The following is a 20383-nucleotide window of genomic DNA, read 5'->3' as shown; positions in this document are numbered from 1 at the left end:
AATTTAGTTAGTAAATTTATCTACTTTTATGCATATATGATACAAATATGTACATATGTGATTAAGAATGAATGGTTTGCAAAAAAATTGAGAGGTGCAGATGTCAGAGTGAGTGATTGACAGGAGCATGTGAGTAGGAGTCACATGGAAGCCTAAGGCTGGAGATCTGGGATAAGATTTTATGCCCTAACAGTAAGACATTTTTTCTCTCCTGAAGGGCCTTGGAAAAACAGGTAATCTACTTCTCCTAACACCAGATAAAGAAGGAAATCTTTGAATCTAGCTTCTGGTAGCTTGAAAAAGAAGATTGAAGGCATATATCACCTCTGGATCTGTTAGGACAGTAATCTACTGAAGATCTTGGCCTTTTGAGTGGACTTCTCATGTAAGATTTGGCTATGGGGAAAATTATTGTTTAGCTTAGAAAGTTAGTTTTAGATAGTTTATAGACATTAGATTTTAAAATAACTAGTATAATTTTTTTCTAAACTCCCATTCATTCCTCCCCTTCCCAACCAATAAATCTGAATGATTTATATGTTCCCTCTTGTTCTTTCCTCGCCAAAATTCCCAACACTACAGTTTGGCAAAGCCAGCTAGGTCTGTATGTTAATGAAATAAAAGATAGGGGGAAAAGGCTAGGTTTATTTGTATGTTTGTATTTCTTAAATAGTCATAGAAAAAGCAGTTTGAGCCAACATTCTGATCTATCTTTAGGTGGCTAGGAGCTTAGGGGGAAAGCCACATATAATTCCAAGGCCTTGGCTTGCTCCAGGTGGTTAGTGAGGCTGCACCACAGATGCCCAGAAGCCATCTTAGAGTGGCCATCTTGGTAAAAAAAACCTGTTTTTTTAATTTGAAATTTATTTCTTATTTATTTCTTTGTTGTATGTATAAATCACATTGTGATAATATTGTTTTGTATAATAATTTAACTATGGAAGCTGACATGTCAACAGACATGTTTAGTAATATGATAATGATGTTATTTCAATATATTATTTTGTGTTTGTATCCTTCCCTAGCTACTGTCACTATGTTTTTGAAATGGATTGTATGAAGCCACCGATGGATCTGAAATTGTGTGATGTTATGGCATATGTACCCCTTGCTGTTATCTGTGGGTATATTTTATATACGAGTCTCGTGCCTCTGTGTGCCTTTGTAACTCGCTTTAAAGATCTAGCAGCTTGGTTTAGAAGGGATTCTGACTTAAAACTCATGGTTATACATATGAAACATCAAATGGATACACTGGAGCAATTTATAAACAACATTAATATGAACCAAGGCTGTGTACATGACAACAACAAATTAAACAATAAAGGGAAAAAACTAAATAGGCTAGAACCGGAAGAAGCAGCAGGAATAGTAAATTATGTCCACTAATAGACATGCCAGTGATTAAGGAAAATGAAGTACATAAGGTTAAGATGCAAAAGAGATTTTTCCTGGATGACCTTGAATCCATCAAAAGGAGGACTCCAAATTTTAATGAGCCAAATAAAGTGATTAAAGAAGTGCATAGGGAAATTGGTTTATACAATCCTGATTTCAATGATTTTGCCATATTAACAAAAGAGGTCTTGACAAAGAGAGAGAGAGGAATAAGTTTATAGAGGAACTAAGAACAGATCCGCTGTTACAATCTTGCCTGGAGGACTTAAAGCTTGATATGGCAGATGATGGGGTTTATGATATGTTCATTGAAGCAAGAGATGCAATCCTAGAGGTTATGGGGAGCTATACTAAAAGGCAATGCATGGTAAAAATTTGAGGCTATAAAGCAGAAGATCACTGAAGCTCCTGTGGTTTTCCTGGAAAGGATAACAGAGGCAGTTGAAACTATTAGGGATGGATGCACTTGAAGAAAACACTATTGCACACATCAAATGGGTCTTTGTAAACAATGCAGTCTCATTCATTTTCATTTATACCACACTAATTTCTTGATTCATTTTCATATGTCCTAGGGGAAACCTTCATAAGGTACTAGAACTTTTACTCTGGTCACCCTTTACTACTTGGCTGTATTTAGGTCTAGCTCCAGAATTTACCCATGACTCCATAATAATGAGATTTTAGCTCTATAAGGAAATGAAACATATCCTGTTTGGGTTAAAAAACTCTATAGACTTCAGAAGTATATAAATTTATACAATACATACATATCTACATTTTGCATGTATGCAATCTTCAGACACTTGTTTATTTACATGAGGTCTTCCAATATATGTCAGTTTGTGATTTTGTGTTTTGTGTCTAATAGTGTTGTATTAAATGTATACTTATCAAGTTTCTTCAGATTTCCAGTTCTCATGTTGACTGATTTTTTTCTTTCTTCCATGTTATGTAGTGTTGCATGCTATTTCCCTAATATGTGAAATTAATTTTGTTTTATGCTTTCACTGCACTCCCATCCATTTGTCCTTCTTCCTATCATTACAGAGAACTTAATAAAAGTAAAAGTAAAAGAACTATTGAACTAATAAAACTAAGAGTTGTTCTGGGGGGGGGAACAAATAAAATAGAGCACTGGTTAAAAAAAGGAAAGAGGAGAATCAAATTACCAGCATCAAAAATGAAAAGGGTAATTTCACTTCCAAGTATGAGGAAATTGAAGCAATCATTAGGAGATAATTTGTTCAAATATATGACAATAAACTTGATAATTTAGGGGATATGAATGAAATTTATAAAAATATAAATTGCCTAGATTAACAAGAGAAGAAATAGAATACTTAAATAATCCCATCTCAGAAAAAGAAATTGAACAAACCATCAATGAACTCTCTAAGAAAGGATCCATAGGGCCAGATGGATTTACTGGTGAATTCTATCAAACATTTAAAAAAACAATTAATCTGAATACTAAAAAAACCATTTGGAAAAATAGGCAAAAAAAGGAGTCCTCAAATTATTTTTATTACACAAAGATAGTGCTGATACCTAAGCCAGGAAGACCAAAAAACAGAGAAAAAAATTAACAGACCAATTTTCTTAATGAACAATTTCCTTAAGTCTTTTTGATTTCAAGTCCAGTACTCTAGCCACTGTTATTCCTCAATATCTATTATGAGCAAAATTCACATTTAGGATATAAAAGTAATTGAATGTTAATACTTTTAAAAACAGGAAATGAGTTTTATTTTACAATGGATACATTTTGTTCACAAGATTTTTTTTAAAAGTCTGATGTAAATGATCCTTAATCTGTAAATACTCAGACAAAACAGAGGGCAAAGAATTTGAAAAAATCAGGAGGCAGAGTAGCATTAAAAGAAAGAACTTTGTCCTGAAGGCTGGTAAATGTTAGCTTTAATCCAAGCTCTGACTTTGACTTCTTGTATGATCATGAATAGGTTACTTACTTCTCTATAGGTTATTTTTTTCCATTTACTAAATAGAAACAATAATATCTACTTCTATCAGCTCTCAAGGATGTTAAGAAGAAAACTAAGAAGTATCTATGAGAGAAAGAAGACATCTTTAAAAATGGAAATAAGGTTGGGAATTAGGAACACATCTGAAAGTTATAAAGAGTTTTAAGTTAAATATAATTTTTGTGATATAATAATAAAATAACATGACTTCTCATCATAAAACAAATATAGACCAATTTGGGCATCCAAATGTATAGTAGTAGTAGTCTCTTAGTAACCGAGGATGACGATTGTCTTTGTGCACTTTCATCTGAGATGTAGATGAGTGTGCACAAAGACACTTGTGCGTAAAGGAGATTTAAGTGGAAAAGTCGATGCACAGAGACAGTCCCACTCTCTCGGTGTTGGAAGCCTGGGTCCAGTGGTACGAAAAGTCGTTACACCTGGAGACTTCCTCAGCTGCATTGGATGGCCCTGTTGTCTTTTGTGCTCCAACATGCCCTAAGCACTCCACAGCCGTTGAACCTTCTTATTGGTTTCTTCCGTCTGTTCAGCCAAAACAGTCTTCACATGCTGGGTGAGCAAAGCCCTGGTTCACCAGGGGTCGACGACCCGATGGCTACCCTCACAAGGTTTAGCTGGTCTGTCGAAGCCGTTGCCCGGGGTGTGGCCGCTGCCGCATATTAGCAGCTACTGGGAGCCACAAGTGAGAGCTGGGTGGCAGGTGGGGGTCAGTGGCTGAAGAGCTGCCCTAGGAGGGCACGACAAGCCCTCCATACCAGAGATACTCCTCCTCCCTGAGCACCCCATACACCCCATCCAAATGTATATTATTCTCTTAAAAATAAAAAGTTGTCCTCTAAATGGCCTATACCTTCATTTGGTTAGTCCTGCCATTCAATAACAAAAATGAGAATTATTCTTTTGGAATTGTCTTCAGAAACTGCGTTTTATTGGGTAACATAATCTTCATTTTTTGAGGATGAATTTTCCTTCTGAAGTATAGCCAATGCATAGGATTAATGATCAAACTGGGGATTAGTATTTGGGGACCAAAACAAGATATGTCTATAAATCAATGAGATTCTTTCTCCATATGTGTAGTTGGGAAACAGTCTTTGAAAGAAATTCTAGGAGTGATGGTTCAAAAATATTTTGGCCACATCAGTGGGCTGATAGCTTCATAGAATTCAGAGCCGGTAAGGGACTTTAGGGATCATTTAATTTAACCTCCTCATTTAACAGACGAGGAAACATTTAGTGCGAGGTGTTATGATGTGCCCAACATTGCCCAGGTGGGAAGTAGTTCAGCTGGCATTGCATCCCATGTCTGCTGATTCCAAGGTCATTATTCTTTCTGCCATACTATACCATGCTTCCTCCTAAAGTGACTACTTTGAAGAATTATATGCATTTGTATGTGAAAGTTCTAGTATGCTTAAAAATCTGTCTCTTTCCTTCAAACTCCACCTTGTGTTAAACATAGAGAAGCAATAAGCATTTCCACAGACTCTCTCTGTGTGGATATAAAACTCATTTAAAATCTCATTTATGGTCTAGAAAGATGAGTATGCCAGTTGCCTCTCAGTGGGTAGAGCTTCTAGGAAATTGAGGATAATGAAGGGACTGAGTGATTTTATAGTGATCAGCAGGAGGCCTATATTTTTGGTCAAATTATATCACCACAATGGGCTCTTAAAACTATAATCGGTCCAAATATCCCCAACATGCCATAAATTTAATCACTGAAGCCCTATGTCTCCTAAATCAATGTTTCTAACTTTTTATAGTAACCACTTAATGTGAAATCCATTGCTCCATAAAACTTAATTATGGAAATTTTACCTCTGTTTAATTAGTTAATTGAATCACAAAGCCCTATTTCAAATCCACACTTCCGAATGAGTGAGAGACAGTGGCCAAACAATAATGTTCCAGCACAGCTTGGTCCATATTAGTTTGGAAAGGTACTGTTGAGGTGTTCATTCTTTGTATTTAGTAAAACTTCTGCAGATCCTTCAGAGAGTAAAATTGAGTTTTGCTAATCAAATACATCATTGCTCCAGATTTATTGGATATTGAGTACAATTTCTCTTAACAAAGGCATTTTTATTCATTTTGTCTCATTGCTTTTGCCACCCTTTTTATGGCATTCAGAAAACAATTGGTATATATCAAGAGCTATTCTATTTTTTATTCCCAAGAGCTTCCAACAGAGAACTACTTGCAGTCAGTCAGTAAGTCAACAAACATCTATTAAGCATTTACTGTTATGCTAGGAACTGTGAATTTATGGACTGAAAGGTCTAATGCATAAAAAGTGTTTTCCATATCTATTTTTTTAAATCAGCCCAATGTCTTCTGGTGACCTGTGCCATAGTTCATGAAGATGATAAGGGATGGAAGAAAACTTAGAGATCACTTTTTATGTCATGGACTCCCTTTGAAAGTCTGGAAAAATCTTTGAACCCTTTCTCACAATAATGTTTTTAAATAATTGAAGAAATTGCATCTAGAGATCTAGAGATGAGTGAAAATAAACATTTTCCCCCTCCTTCAGATGCCCCAATATCCTAATCTAGTCAACATTCCCCCATACCCTTCTCTTTCAAAGGGGAGCAAGTCATCATTCCAGAAGAGCAAGTCATCATACCATTGAGGAAACCATAATCTAGGGATCATAGAACAATAGATTTAAAGCTGTCAGAGACCTTAGAGATCATTTATTCTATCTAATTACATTATTTGGGGGCAGCTAAATGACATAGTGGATAGAAAGAATAGTGGGGTCTAGGATACAGAAGCCCTGAGTTAAAATCTGAACTCAGATATTTACTCACTGTATGACCTTAGACAAATCACTTAATCTCTGTTTATCTCAGTTTTCTCTTCAGTAAAATGAAAATAATAATGGCTTCTGCCTCACAGGTTGATTGTGAAGATCAAATTGTAAAGTGCTTGGCACATAGTGAACACTATGTACGTGTTTGTAGGTGATTGTTGTTGTTATTATTTTACAGTTGAGGAAATTGAGGCTCAAAGAGTTTTAGACTTGCCTAAGGTCACACAGGGAGTAAGTAGCAAAGCTGGAACTTGAACCCAAGTCTTCTGACTCCAATCCAGTGCTCCTTCTGTGATATTATGTGGTCTCCATCTACTGAATGGCTTGTTATGCCAGGCCAGCTTATAGTCTTTTTCTTCTATATAGTTAGCCTTCAGTATGGGGTCACTCTTATCCTTTATCTCACATTCTTCCTTTCATAGTAAGTGGTCATAATAAGAACACACACTCTGGGAAATGTTTGTGTGTCCAATAATAGCCACTTGACTGTAGAAAGAAAGGGTAATACAAGGATAAGGTATTTAAAGTTGGTCATGAGCACACAGACTAGATAGAGTCCACTTCATCTGGCTGGTCTGTTCACCACCCCCAACCCCAACAAGGTCTTTGCTACAAGGCAGCAGCAGCATACAGCAATTAATAAAAAAAATTGAGTTCCTACTATGTACCAAGCACCACACTTCTGGTATGTGTAGGGTAAACATATTTACCACAAATTGTCTTTTAAAAAATCTTTTGGAATAACTGGTTACTCATCCCTCACAAGGAGCAGTGGAACATTTTTCCAAAGAGGAGTGATTGTCTCAAATGGTGTGGTATTATCTTGCAGGCTAAACAAGGTCCAGGAATCTAAGGACTCTAAGTTTCAAACTATTCAGTATTAGAAAGATAAAGGGAGGCCACTGGTCCCCTTCTTTATCTCCTAATTCCAGTGGTATCTTCCTTATTCCATAGGTCCAGATGTTCAACTCTGGAGGATTTGGATTTGTGAGGATGTGTAGTCTTTAGCCTCAGTTTCCCCTTTCAGTCCAAACATTGTCCTTGTCATTTTGGTTATGCCTCTATAACCAGTTGGTAATATTGAGCTTTTTGTTGGTGAGGCAGAGGACAGAGTCTCCAAGTCCCCATTCCCAAATCTGAGAGAAAATGTGAAGGGCTTGTATTTTCCAAGAAAACCCCTACCAGCTGAGAGTCCTATGGTTTCCTCCAGGAAAAGACCTCTCCATAAGTCACAGTCTGAGAATCTGCATTTATTTCCCTTTTAAGGACAACCATATCTACCAACTTAGAACAGCTGTTCTTTCTTTAAGAATGTGGTTCTGTAAACCTTAAAATTTCTTAGACTTATAAATGTTGGAAATTTCACCATTGGGAAATTTCATACTTGGAAAATTTCTTACTGATAGTCTATTGGAATGTGAACCCCATTGGCATGGGAGGTTCCTTTTCCTCCCTTCTTAAGATTACTTTAGGACAGAAACCTTTTGCTGAACAATGGAAAGGGCTGCAGCATAGATCAAAATTTAATTATTCCAATCTCCACCCTACTTAGGGTAACAGGATTTAGGAAGGGCTGCAGCATAGATCAAAATTTAATTATTCCAATTTCCACCCTACTCAGGGTAACAGGATTTAGGAAGGGCTGCAGCAAAGGATCAAGATTTAATTATTTGAGAATATGACCTTCAACAGACATGTGCAAAGCCACAGACCTCTGGGCAGTCCTGGGTTAAGGTAGAGCCACCATTGGCACAGGGAAGACATGGACAGTGATTGGTAGATGTGAGAACTGAGGGGAGGGAACTTGGATGGTTTCCTTAAAGATAGTGGGGTCTGAGGACTGGGGGGTTGGTTGGAGAGGTTTTGCTCTGAGAGGTTGTGCTCTGAGAGGCTTGCTCTGAAGGAAGCTGGAGGTGGAGGCCCCTGAGACTGTTTCTCCATTTTGGTCACATGAGTGATAGGGACTGATCTCTTTTCTTTGCCTCAGCTATCTAAGGGCTAGGGCCGTTTGGCCCAGCCTAACAGAGGGGGTATTTAAGCCCTATTCCCTTCTCTCCCCTTTCCCTCTCTCTTTCTCTCTCTCCCTCTATCTCTAATACCTTTCTTCCTCCTGTTTGTAATTAAACTTCATAAAAGGTTGACTGCTGACTTGAGTTTTCATTTAGGAATTACATAGCTGAATTCCTTGGCGACCTTAAATTGATATATATCAGTCTTTTAAAGTGATTTCCTTGTCACAGTTCCCTCAGAATAAGTCCTAAGTGGGCTCAGGATTTACAATGAGGGTGGGACTGCTTTGTCCCAGGGCAGGAAATCCCAAAGTTCTGTAATCAGGGATTTCTAGCAGGGCTTAGCAGGGCAAGCTGACAGCGTGAGACCCTGCAGACCAACATTCCACTCAGAACTCCCAGGACTGGGACTGGACACAGAGGCAGTTGCTGGAGAGAGTTGGTGGACTCTGGAGGAGAGAGAAGCTGTTTTCTCTAGCAGCCATGAAATTAGACCGTCTGGAAGGAGTGGCTGAGTGAGTGATTACCCCACACTGGTGGGCAGTGTTTGTGTGTTAATCCTCATCTCGTCCTGAATCCTGTGAGGACTTTTCATTCTGAGACTGCTGTCTGGATCAAAGGAGGTTGGGAGATTTCTTTGGGCCCTGCCACTACCTTTAATTACCTAGTTAGGTTAAGGTAATTTTAGAAAGTAAAGGGTTTTAATATCTGTGGTGGGCTTAGAAGGAAGTTATTCCACAATTCCCTTCCAATCTCTCTTTTAGTTAAATAAACCTTTAATTAATTTTAAATATAGTTAGTGTGATCCCTTCTTTCACCTCTCCATAACAGTTCTAATCCTAAAGCATGCTTCCTCTCCCATCCAGCTTGTTCCCCACAAAGGTGGGGGTAGCCTTGGCCTGGGATATACCCTTCAGTAATTTAGGGACCTCTTGGTTTATTGGGGGTAAATAGTCTTTCCCACAGCAGCTGTACATCTGGTGAGCCTTCACACCTCTTACCTACCCAGCCACAAAAATTCTTAGTTATAGTGTGTCAGGTGGAGGCCATTAATGCATGCCTTTGTATTAGCTAGTATCTCTCCCCTCATTTTTCTGCCAGATTTTTCTCACTTAGTGGCACAGACCTCAGAGGCTTTGAGGTCACAGAAAGAAATTTGTTGCTCTTGTTTATACTCTTCCTTTCACCTGTCTATTTTTGTTGTTCAGTTTATTTCAGTCATGTCTGACTCTCTGGAGTGTCTTGTCATTTTTTTCTCCAACTCATTTTATAGGTAGAGAAACTGAGGCAAACAGGGTTAAGTGACTTACTCAGGGTCACTCATCTAATAAGGATCTGAGGCCAGATTTGAATTCAGGAAGATGAGTCTTCCTGAATCCTGGCCCAGCACTCTATCCACTGTTCCACTAAAGCCAAAACCAGCCACCCCCCACCTTCCTATAACACTTCCATCTGCATATGAGAAATTGCTGTTTTTCTTTTTTTTTTTCAATTTCTATCTTTTATTGCTTCATAAGGATCCCCTGAGATTTGAAACTGTCAGAGGATGGCGATTTATTGCTGTAAGCCTTATATCTCCAGCAAGAAGGAATGAACCCTAAATATAATTCAGGCTTGCTTCTTGATCTAGAACTAAGCTCCTCGAGGACAGTGACTATTCCCCTTTTATTTTTATATCTTCAGCACCTAATGTAGTACCTAGCACGTGGTATGCACTTCATAAATACTTATTGATTATTAAATACAAATAATATAACAGGATTGATTTGAACATACTATTCTTCCAGTAATAAATGCTTAGGGAATAGGATTATAAATAGCTGCCCATTAGCTCCCCCCCCCACTCAATATACAAGGTAAAAATCATGCCCCAACAACTATTCATTTTCTCAGGACTTTCTACCTAATTTCCTCTTCCTCCTTGACACCTTAGCCAAGCATTTGTTTATGACGTTACCTAGATTTATTCTTATTCATAGGTTAGCCTACAATCCATGCTAACTTTCGCTTTACTTAAATTCACCCTAGGTATTGCTTTACTATTCCATCTCCTGACTTCCCCATCCCAGTCGCCCACCCCTGCCCCAACTGAACTGTTTTCAGGACTTCCTATTCTCATTCTTCTAGAAGCCATGTTGGGCCAATTACATGACTTTTGTCAGTAGGTCACTGACTGAGCCCTCGTCCCCATAACGATGATTTACCCCCCTATAGTCTCCCCCAAATTGGTCCTTGGACACACTCCAACCTAGACAAGGAAGTCCATCTTGCTTTCTTTTCCAACACCAAGGAGAAATCACACTATCTCACTGCAGGATAGGACAGGAAAGAGCTCCCAGGTCTCTGAGTGTTCCCAGGCTGCTAAGTTGTGCATTTGGCCAAGCTATCTTTCTAGTCTCCTCCTTTACTGCCTCCATTCATGTACCTGACACCCCATCCTAATGGAACTCTTTACTCTTTGCAAAATGTGCCTTTGCTAATGCCGTCCCCTCTATTTGAGATGTCTTACCCCACCTCCCCTACCTCATCTACCTGAATCTTATCTGGGAAGGCTGAGACCAAATGCCAACTCTACCTACCTTAATATCTCTCACCAAAAACAATATCTCTTACTCTGCCCTCTTATACCCTTTATATGTCTTGTGTTTTAGGTTTTCTTCTAAAAATGTCTACTTATTCCATTAGCTTTTAAGTTCCTTGAAATGAAGGCTTCCTGTATAGTAGACATCTTTGCATTTTTCTCCCCTGACCCATAAAGAACAATTTATTTCAAGTGGAATGGGCCTGGGGGAAGGAACGAAGTCAAGTTGAATGAGAAGGGATGAGGAAGTGTCATTTTTAAACCCCCATTGCCTAGCCCTTACCGCTCTTCTGCCTTGGAACCAATGCACAGTATTGATTCCAAGACGGAAGGTAAGATTTAAAAAAAATGGAAATTTGTTTTGTTTGACTGTGAAGATTTGTATCAAGGATTTTTTCTTAATAGGAGTGGAGTGGGGATAAGGAAGTAAGAGGGAGAGAAAAGAAATGCTAATTTATTGGGGAAATTTTTTAAAGAAGAGGAAACAGTGGAATTAGAGGTAGACCATGGCAAAATTTGTAATTGTCCCAGTGTGTCTCTCATTTTGGACTGGCATCTGGTATCCTCCTAGTTCTCTTCCCATCCCTCCCCCTGTTCCATTTCCACATATCCCATTAAACACCTATTTACTCAACTGTTTTATGTCCTGTACTTTAACTGATTCCTTTTCACTCATCAAAAGTTACCAGCATTATGCACCATTCTCTCATTAAACTGAGCCCCCCACCAGGCATACTTTGAAGGAAACATTTTTAAGAAGATATTTATCAGATATGCTGTTACCATTGAATATGAACTTGACTCAAGATGGTCCTGAAAGTTTAGGTCTGAAATCTGAGTGAAATTCAGCTTCTCTAGTCCATCTTAACAGCAAAAGGAGTTTAATTTAACCTCAGAAAAGGTAAGGGTTCTTACCCTTTTGGAGTAGCCTAGGGATGCTCTAGAAGGAAGCAATGAATAAGTTGAGCATAGCTTCCTGGTGTTCATGTTTCTAATCTCTGATCAGAATCCTTAGGGCCTCCACTACTCCTGTTCTAAATGCTTTATACTCAGAAGACGAGGAAGCTGTATCAGTAGCCACAGCCTCAGTCCCTTGATCCAATCAAATCTCAAGATTAGCATCAATATCTTTTAAGGAAAAATTACCTAGACTTTCATGAGGTGGGATGGGGGTATACATAGAATATTGCTCCCACTGCAGAAGGTGTGGGATCAACCCATAGTAGCTCCCTTTGGTTTACCTTTAAGAGGTGCTAACTACATACAAATTATAGATCAGTGGGACAGACTTACAGACCCACAAGATGCCATTGGGGAAGCACACCATGGAATAATTGGCACATTAAAGGGGAACTTGACAAGAAGTAAAACAGCCAGGCAGCTCAGATTGCCCCAGCTGCACTTATTCATCATCTTGAGACTCCTTATCTTACTTTGGACCTAGCTGTTCTCATCCACATGTAGCAAGGTTTAGATGAGAGCTAGAGACCCATAGGCTACAGGCAGAATTGTGAGTGCCAGTCTTAAACCATGAGTAATCATTTGTTGTTTTCACAATCTGATTCAACAACCAGCCCCCAAAATGTAGTAAGTACTTACTATGTACAAAGGCACTGCATTTACAGAGAGTAAAATGAAACTGTCTGCCCTTAAGGAGTTTACATTCAAGAGAGGGAGGGTACATATGAGGCAACATGTTCACTAATTGAAAAAATACAAGGTACATATAAACGTATACAAAGTTATTCTACAAACAAGAAGAGAGTAGAGGAGGATCTTATCTTATGTGACCAACTTGTTCCAAAACTTGTCAAGCTAGTCAAAAATCATGCATAATACCAAACTCCATCATTCAACAATTATTTCCTAGGCAGACATACCATACTCCACAGCCTTCCCTGAGCTTATCAGAGACACCACTATCATTCCTCTTGCACCTTGAGGTAACTACCAACAGCCAGATAGTGCCAATGTAACTAAGATTCTGACCAGAACACATGACCTGCCATAATCGAGATCTCCAGACAAAGAGCATGCCAATGCCCATAGCAAAACAATTCAACAACTCATGAGTGCTGTATAAATGGAGATTTTGAAACAGACTTCATTTCCCAGAAGTCCTTCGTATTTCCCAGAATTCCCTATAATCTCTCTTGCATCTCCATGTTGGTGAGATCACATTATTGGTATTTAACTGGCAGTAATGCCTCCCAAGCTCTCTCTCTCTTCTTGCATGATGTAACATGAGTAGTGATGGTGGGGAAATTTTGAAAATGGTTAAACAGCCATGGGCATATGGTTTTTATTTTGTATCCTCTTTATTCCTTGATTTCTAATGATCTTTAATAAACCTCAAGAATAATAACTTATTATTAGAGATACATTTAATTTTTACAATGCCTCTGAGAGCAAAAATGATTGTGATTGGGAGAACTCTATGTCAGAAAATGGTGTGTATTGAATGCATTATTAAATTTTTTGATTTACTATATTTTTTGCCTTTATTTTTTCTGATTGCTAGTCATGTATACCTGAATTTGTGTGGGTTAGGTTCCTATAAAACAAGGACTTATTGTACTAATAACATCAGTAAGGGTTGGAGGGGAATCAAAAAGATTTCTTTTCTTTTTTTAAACTTTTACCTTCCATCTTAGAATAAATGCTGTGTGCTAGTTCCAAGCTGGAAAAGTGGTAAGGACTAGGCAATAGGGATTAAGTGATTTGTCCAGGGTCACCATGGCTAGAAAGTATGTCTGAGGCCAGATGTGAACCAAGGACTTCCTTTCTCTAAACCTGGCTCTCAATCCACTGAGCCATCTAGCTACCTTCATAAAGGTTTCTTGGAGTAAGTTGTACTTGAGTTGTGATTTGAAATAAGCTAGGAGATGTTATAAGACATAGGTGGAAGGGGAGGGGATTCACCACTATGGTGGTGCTTGGTTAGACATTGGAGGGACTTCCTTATTAGTCCTACAGCATATCATAGATGATACAGCTAAAAGTCGTACCATCTAGCCTGCCTCTATTTTGGTTCTTCTGTTGGCTATTTAGAATATCCTTGATTTTTATTAAGAGAATGATAGTTCAGGGACTATTTGGAGACCATCACTACATATAATAACATAAAGCTATATAGAATTTTGATGTGTAATTAAATTTTCATAAAGGATAAGATTTCTTGGACATAAATCTATTTGGTTCTACTAGAACTTAACTCCTCCACCAGAGAAACCAAAACATTTGCTCCAGTAATGCCTCACATAGACTCTCTTACCATATGCTTTTTTGGTCTCTACAAAATAGGAGTTTAAAATAACATACTCCTTCCTTTCCCTCACCTAAAACAACACCATCCCACCCTTCTATGAAGCAGGGATCCATCATCCCTGTCTGATAGATGAAAACGATGAAAAGGTACAAGTTCAGATCACACTGAAGGTAACTAAGTGAACCAGTCATAAAGTATGGTCAAGTCACAGTCTACACCAATGAGACCCCAGATCCATTAGTGTGATAATGACAGCTGCCATTTTAATGGTTTTTAAAGCACTTTACATATATTACTTGATTTTGTTCTTGCAACCATTCTTTGTGGCTTGTAGTGCTATGTCTATTTTTACAAATGCACACACTGAGTGTCAGAGAAATAAAGCGACATCCAGCTAGTAAGTGGCAGAACCAAGGTTCAGATCTGAGATTCAACATTCTTTTCTCCTGCACTATTCAGAAGCTATGACAATGGCGTCAGGGAGCAAGGTCCCTCAGATCATAAGTCTGCTTTCCCCATTGCTGCCCAGGAGGAAGCAGGGAAGCAAGGGTCAAGATCTAAGTGTGTGTGTTTTTGTTCATTCCAACCACAGCTTCTGCTTTAGGTAATTACAAAGGAGAATAGAAACAAAAAGAAAGAATGGCAATGGATCCCAGAGAACGAGCATGGCTTTCTCATTTCATTTTCCTTCTCCCTTGAGGGCTACTCCCTTGCCTGATCTTTCCTGGACCAGAACCCAGGTTTCCTCCCACTTGTCCAGCCTGGCTTCTTGAATGTGGGTATGCTGCTATTTCATAGCACAGCTGAGTTCACAGGCAGGCAACCCTGAGAGGTTGCCCCCAAGTGTGTGTTTGCAAGAAGATAATGACAGTGGCTCCAAATCCCAGCAGACCTGCCCAGCTGCATCTAGACTGCAGCCTCTGGATAAGTTGGTAGGCACAGGCTGAGACATAAGAATAGCACTGCAGTGTGCAGGCAAATCATTCAAGTAGTGAGTCACCCCCAAAGAGATGCCTATTGCACAGGCTCCAAACATCTTCCAATTTTTACTGCAGTTGAGACCAAATGCTAAGATTTGGGAGAGGAGGAGTAGGCAAGCAGGAGAGCATTTGGTTTATTGTCTTGGATTAATGTTTCCCTTTTTTCATTAACAAAAAAGTTGTCCAAGTAGCAATATTAAGCTTTTACAAATTTCCTAAATAATGCTTGTTTGAAAGTCTGATTTGATTCCAAAATGTCTATACGATGATTAGCATTTAGAGCAGAGAGGCTAAGCCAGGCAGAAAACTTTAAAATTAGTTTGAAGCTGATATTGATGTATTGCAAGAAGAGAAGAGATTATAAAATAAGAAAAATGTGCTACCAGTGTAGGGAGGAAGTGTCAGAGCCATTTGTTCCATGCTAGGGGCAGAATCAACTTTCTCTGAGTTACTGGGGAGAAGAAAAGAGTTGCTCCCCTAAAGCTTTTTAAAATGGTATTCAGTTATGCAGTCTTTATTTTATTATTTTTTATGCAATCTTAAGATAAGCAGTCACACAAGTGACAAGGATCACTTTAAGCAAATAAAGTTTGCTCTCCACTACTAAGTAAAAGCTAAGAATATGAGCTGGCGATTCCCCCCACCCCACCCCAAATTCACTTCTTTTGATAGGAATCAGATTCTCAATAACCATGTAGTCTGGACACACATGTAGATAAATGTTTTCCCTATCCAGGATAAATGATTGCCTAGAAGGTTGGGGACTCTAGATGAAGGATGAATGCTGTCAGTACGGAGGTGCGTCAAATAATCTAGGATTCCTTCTCATTCTTGTAAGAGACAATTAGATCATTAATTTAAAACCTGAAATATCAGAGGATATCTAGGCCATCTCTTCATTTTACAAATAAGGCAACTGAATCCTAAAGGGTAAGTAATTTTTTCAAGGTCACACTGGTAATATTTGTGGAATGAAGATTTGAACACAGGTCCTGTGACTCCCAACGCCGATGCTTCTTCCATTATACCACCCTGTATCCCTTTTTTCTCCTATCACACCTTGGAAACTCCAAAGTATGGGGTGACCTTTTTATAAAAGCAGAGAAGGCTAGGAGATAAGTCTCAGTGGTAGGGTGCCAATGAAAAGAACTTTAAAATTGTTCAGGTTAATTGGACTAAGACTGTAACTGTGTAGCTTCTAAAAAAGAGAGACAGAGAACTAGAGAGACAGTAACAGTCAAAGAAAGACAGAGAAAGTAATCTGAGAGTCAAAGGAAGATAAAATAATCTGATTTTGAAGGGCGAGTAAGGATTCGAAAATGTCTGGAATTTCATGCTTTGGAGGTAATGGAATGTGGAATGTGCTGGAACTTCCTCTGAAGGGTAACCCGAGCATAGAGGAGGATTTTTGAAGTAAGATGAGCTGAGCTGTCTTCCTTGACTAATTTTAATACAAAAGTGATCTGTGGAACTTTACTGGGACGGCAAATTCTGAAATTCACCGAAAAATGTATGTGCTACCTGTGTGTAAATAATCTTGAATCCATAGGGACAGCCCTCAGAAAAACTGGAACAGATGTCACCAGGATCTTCTGCAAGGAGCCACTTGGCTTCCTTGCCCTTGTTTCTCTCCAACTTTATTAGTTAAGGTCATAGACCTTCCAAATGTTGGCGCAGGTCCACTCCAGATTTTAGAGACTAACCCTGGGCCTTGGCAGAAGAAAAATAAGGCCCTTAAGCCAGTAAGTCAAAGACTTAGCAATAAGCAAGACTTACTACTGCTCCTGTACTAAACCTGTGTTATAATGGGGAAGAAAAGAGGCATAGCAGGGGTTAGAAATAGAAGAGCATGGATTGAGTATACTTTGTATCATGAAGGCTGTTTAGATGTTCTGGCTCATAGAATTATCTTTCAAAAAGTTGCCTGGTTACTTTAATATTTCTGCCCAGGATTTCTGGAGCTGAAATGTTTAGGGGAACAGCAAAAATTTCTCATTGTAGATACGGCTATGATTCCAGGAGGTGACAGAGTATGAGTGTGAGGTTAGAGTGATGAAGGAGCTACGGGAGGTTGTGAGTGTAGCTGGGCAGGAAAAATTCAGTAGCTGGAGCCCCTGGAGGTATTTTTTGACTCTGGCCTTTATGTGTTCTTCCTGCTTGTCCTTCCTATGGAAATAGTGTTAGGTTGTGTCTCTCAAGCCCTGTGTAGATTTGAATTGGTCTTTGCTGATTTGTGTTCCAGTATCTAAACATTTGCACTAAGGAGAAGTATTTATCCTCGGATATAGTATTGGAAGAGACCTTAGAGATCATTTGGCCTCCCTGATCCCCCTTACAGATGAGCAAGCTGAGACTTAGAGAAATGAATTGGCTTGCCCAAGATCACACATAAAAGCTAAGCTAGAATTCCACCTCAGGTCTTCCAAGTTAAAATAAACCAATGTCTATTCTCTTCTATTACATTAATGCTCATCTCCATGATGATGATCAAAATATATATATTTTCCCAAGGTCAATAAATACTACATTTCTGAAAATACTTTCCTTTTACCAGCCACTTTGCCTGTGATAAGAGCCAGGGTTGACAGAGTCTCAGAACTGTAAGATTATGTAGTTGAATCTACACCTAAACACAAGCAGAGTCTCAGAAGCCATCTAGTGCAATCCACATCTGAAAAGAAAACTCTTAAGCAGTCCTCCAGATTCCCATGGAAGAACTCCCATGAGAGAGAAGCCAGTCTTTGAAGATATCCTATTCCACTTTTGGATACTTCTTTTAGGGTTCTTTTTCCCCCCTCATATGAACCTAAATCATTCTCCTTGCAACTTACTCCTACTAGGTCTATTCTCTAGAGTCGAGGACAACTCGATTTTCCCTTTTATATGGTAGTCTATTAGATATCTACTTGAAGACAAGTACAATGTTCCAGTCAAGTCTCTTCTCAAGCTAAACAGATTCTCCATTTCTATTTCTTCAAGGAAAGGCTCATTGACCACGTCTCAGAGATTCTTGAGCAGATATTCGTTGGAAAGACCTCGGAGGTCTCTTTGTAATCTTTGATTCTGTAAGTTTATGAACCCAATTGCCTGTGGCTACAGTTTCCGAACCCTGCTTGGAGTCAGAATTCTGTGGGTGGCTCCCTTTTTAAGTTTTGCTAGGAGCATCAGAATTGGGTTTTCAAGCCCTGGAACCATCGGTCTAGGTGAATCCAGGACCCATCCTGGTTGCACCACCCCTGCTGGTTCCTACAGAAGTGCGCCTGACCATTTGCCAAAGGCTAGAATAAAGGGCTCCAGTGAAGAGCCTCTTAGCAGGGCATTAAATCTAGTTGTGGCTTGCATCCTGAATGCAAAATTGAGGTCACATCCTTTGCCTCACACCAACATAAATATTATCTGTGCTGTGCCCTATTCTGGTACCTTTGACTAATACTGGTTTTGAAATGAAAGGAACTATAGCATTAGAAGACAAAGCCTTAGGAGCAGACCCAGCTTCTGGGAAAATTCGAAGAGCTCAGTTGGAAGCTTCAGACACAGGGTACATGGCTGAGTCAGAGGCACTGGCGTGATTCCATTTTAACGTGTCTTATCTCTAACGGATTCCTCTGCATTGCCTCGGTCTCTGTGGGCTTGTGCGTGAAGCCTCAAATAAGAGGGAAAATCCAGTGACCATTACCCCTGCCCTAAATCCCCCAGGGCATGCCCCAACGTTGAGGGGACCATAGAGAATGGGCCTAAAGGAGACTGAGAGCCTTCTCCCCAAACCTCCAAGTACAATTGCAGGGTACCAGGATCCTCTGTGCGATTCTAATTAGTACTAGAACTGCAATGCATCTCCCTCTGCCCCAGAGTAGTATGAGGCAGAGTTGGCTAACTCTCACACTCACTGGTGAATTAGAGTTCCAATTGCAGTGGCATTCCTTGGGGCCAGCTGCTCCAGAGCCCCTGCCTCAGCCCCACACCTCCATATGCTGCTGCATCAGGGCCAGCATGCTTTCCATGACTGCTTTGGGCAGACAGTCTCTTTTCTGACTCCACTGAAATACGAAGGTATTGCTCAGGCACTGGTATGCCTCGTGTGGCTGTAGGATCAGCCACATTATGTGGATGAATTGCACAGCCAAAAGACGATGGTTTGGTTGTCAGCTAAATGGGATGAATGGGTGGAGAGCTAGGTGATGCTGAAAGCATGTGCTATTTTACCCAGTCTGTGTTGCCGGTTGCCATGGTGGCCGAGTGCATGCGTCCATTGCCCAAGTCTCTGCACCTGTACCTGCCACATGCTACTGACAAGGAGTTTATTTTGGTGATGAAAGTAGGCAGTCATGCATTCAAAGCAAAGGGAGCATTCTGCTGACCTGCAATGTTACTTTGCAGTAGGTTAAAAAGAAATGCTTTCTGGAGGCTCTTTAGAAGGCTGGTTCAAAGTCATCTGCAAACACTTACTGAGAAGCAGCAGTGGGTCAGATTGCTGATACGGAGGGAATGAGATGATGCGCTTTGGACTGCTGGGTCATAGAACAGAGAACTCAGAATGAGATTTGGATATTGAAGGAGTAATGGAGAGCCGTGATTATTCTAGTGCCCAAATATATTACCAGCATTGCCAGCCATCAATAAGAGGTTCATAGTCACTGAGCAGGCTCTGGCTCCAGAGTTGGAACCAAAACCCATTGATGACCCAGGCTACCTGTGTGAACCTGGAGCAAGTCACTTCACCTTTTAAGCCCCAAGTTCCCTCCTCTGGAAAATGGGTTCGGGTAAACTTAGGCATGTTTGTAGGTAGCAAAGAAAGAACCAGAAGACAAAGAAAGATTAGACAGAGAGAGGATCACAAGAGTGGAAACAATTTCCTGGTGAAGACAGGGAAAGGCTGAATTCAGGGTATGTATAGAGAGACTGGCCCTGGAGGGGATAAAGGTAACTCCACTGGAGCCTGGAATGGAAGATGATGTCAAGGATTCGTGAGATGAAAAAGGCAGAAGATGGAGCTCACAGTGAATGATCTTGATTTTTTTTTTGTGAAATAAAAGGTAGGAACATAAATGAGAGTATGGGGAAGGGTATATACTAAGGAAAGCTCATGGAGAAAAGAGGTTTTGAACAGCCATTGTGCCCAATGGAAAACATTATGAAAGGATAGGTGGATCGCCTTGCTATTGTGAAGGCTCATTTGAGGTTAAATAACATAAATTTATAGTGGACACCATCATATGACTTCCTCTAGTTCCAATCAGCAATATATGCATAGGAACTGAGAAGTCATTGATCAACATTAAATCAACAAGCACCCTTTAAGGACCTACCATGCGTTAGGCTC

The sequence above is a fragment of the Monodelphis domestica genome, chromosome 8 (genome assembly GCF_027887165.1).
Source record: "Monodelphis domestica isolate mMonDom1 chromosome 8, mMonDom1.pri, whole genome shotgun sequence".
NCBI classification, from domain to species: Eukaryota; Metazoa; Chordata; class Mammalia; order Didelphimorphia; family Didelphidae; genus Monodelphis; species Monodelphis domestica.
The sequence above is the reverse complement of the archived record's forward strand: the minus strand, read 5'-3'. Positions refer to the sequence as shown.